Genomic DNA, 2,099 nt, shown 5'->3' on the forward strand with positions numbered 1-2,099 from the left:
TCAAGCTCAGTTAGATTAACGGTGTATATAATGACTCAAAAATGTTTAAAGAAATATATAACAATACCTTTAGTCTTTTATGCGTACCATTATTTTCACTAAATTGTTCTTTTATATTATTAGTTTTATTTCATAAAATGAAAGAAGAGCAGCAGTAATACCTTTTGATTTTTCTGTTCTTGATTCTTAAATTGATCTTGAGAATTTTGTAGCATCAATTTTTTTTCAAAATCACTAGTGTCATTTTTCTCTGAAAAGGTATTTCCTGTGTGCTTAGGCATTTGGTAGATGATTGTTGCAAATCAGGACTGATTTCTTTCTAGAAAAAGCATATGAAGTTTTTAAGAGATATTTACTTGAGAAAACAGGGTCTTAGAATATAATGGAACTCAAAAGGCTCAGGTCAAAGGAACCCATAACCAAAATCACTGTGATGTGCTTGCAGGAAATAATCAAAAATAAACAAATGGATGTAATTTGATTTCCCTATGTAGAACCTCAGGTTCTTTAATTCCCCTCAAGTATGTAAAGCTTGCATTAAATTTCCCATGATGAATGAATATAATTTTGGAGGAATGATTGTTAATGTTTCTATTTTTTAAATTGAATTTTTGTGTATTTCATTCAGAAAAAACATCTTTATCACCTTTATAGCCCCTTCCCGTTTGGCACCCTCCCAGAGGTCCCCCACCACCACCTGGTGTTCATACATTCTGTCATTTATGTTAAGGCCTAGCATGTATTAATGTTTCTTATGAACAAAAAAAGCAAACAACACATGACTAAGATAAGAACTACTCACCTAAGGCCACATTATAACTGAAATGTTTCCTAAGTCATTCTAAGAACGTGGACTGTTCACTATTTTCAGTGGCCAGTGCATTTTAATTCAGGTTTATAAAACTGAATCAAAGTCATTTGCTGTTTCAGCTGTTTGGGTTTTGATACCTGGAATGACTAAATAACTGAAGTAAGTTTGATATGACTTTTTCCTCATTGAGTGAATCCAATATCAACATGATTTATTTTTTTTTATTCAAGGATTTCTATTCATACTCAAATTACTATGTCTTGAAATTTTGGCTAATATCTACCATGGTATCTGTTCCTAACACTTGAAAATTTGTATAAAAACATTGAAGTTTTGGGAAGAGCTTTTTAACAATACTATTTTCCTTGTTGAAGAAGAAAACACTTCAATAAGAAAACAATATGTATATTATCTAGGTCCCATTGTAATGTAAATTGTAGGTGTATGACAACTCCTGATATGTTCAAAATTATAAAAGTTACCAAAAGTGTGGTAATGGATTTATCAATCTTAATTTTTTGAAGAAAATATTTCATGAAATTTTTGTAGAAAAGATATCTTTAATCACAAAAACAAGAACTCCAAATAAAAAGGCTAATCATTTTGATTACATTAAGCTGAAAGTTTCTTTACAAAGTAAACCTCTTAACAAAAATTATATGTATATGTGTTGCATGTATGTTACAACATCTTCATTATAATCAAAAGCAGGTAATAAGCCACATGTTTAAAGAATGTATATACTTCCATATCATATGTAAAAGTAGCTAAAAACCAATAAGAATAATAACAATATTTCAACAGATAAATCAGTCATCGATGGATTTAAGTAGACAATTTACATATGATCAAGAAAACCATGCCTGTTATACATAAATGAAGTTTTTAATCTAATAAATATCAGAAAATACCAAGTAAAACCACAATGAAATATTACTTTACATAGATTAGATTGGAAACTTTCTTATAGTCTGATGGGTTTAACTTACACAAAGCAAATTCTCCTACACATGTTGTTGAAGTAAATATTTGTAGAATGATTTTGACAAGGTCCAGTTAGGGTGAAAGTATCTCCTGTGTTATTCAACCTTTCTATTCTTGTACACCATAGGGCAATGGTGTGGACACATGGGCATGACAAGAATATTTGCTACTTTGCTGTGTTTGTAGTAACAAAGTTGGAGACAACATAAATGTCTATTAACAAGCAAATATATTATGTGATACTATAATACAGACCAACACTGAAGAGCATTTGGAGACAGAAATTAGACTCCATAGGCTTTTA

The sequence above is a fragment of the Nannospalax galili genome, unplaced genomic scaffold, assembly GCF_000622305.1.
Source record: "Nannospalax galili isolate Female #2095 unplaced genomic scaffold, S.galili_v1.0 scaffold881, whole genome shotgun sequence".
In the NCBI taxonomy this organism is placed as follows: domain Eukaryota; kingdom Metazoa; phylum Chordata; class Mammalia; order Rodentia; family Spalacidae; genus Nannospalax; species Nannospalax galili.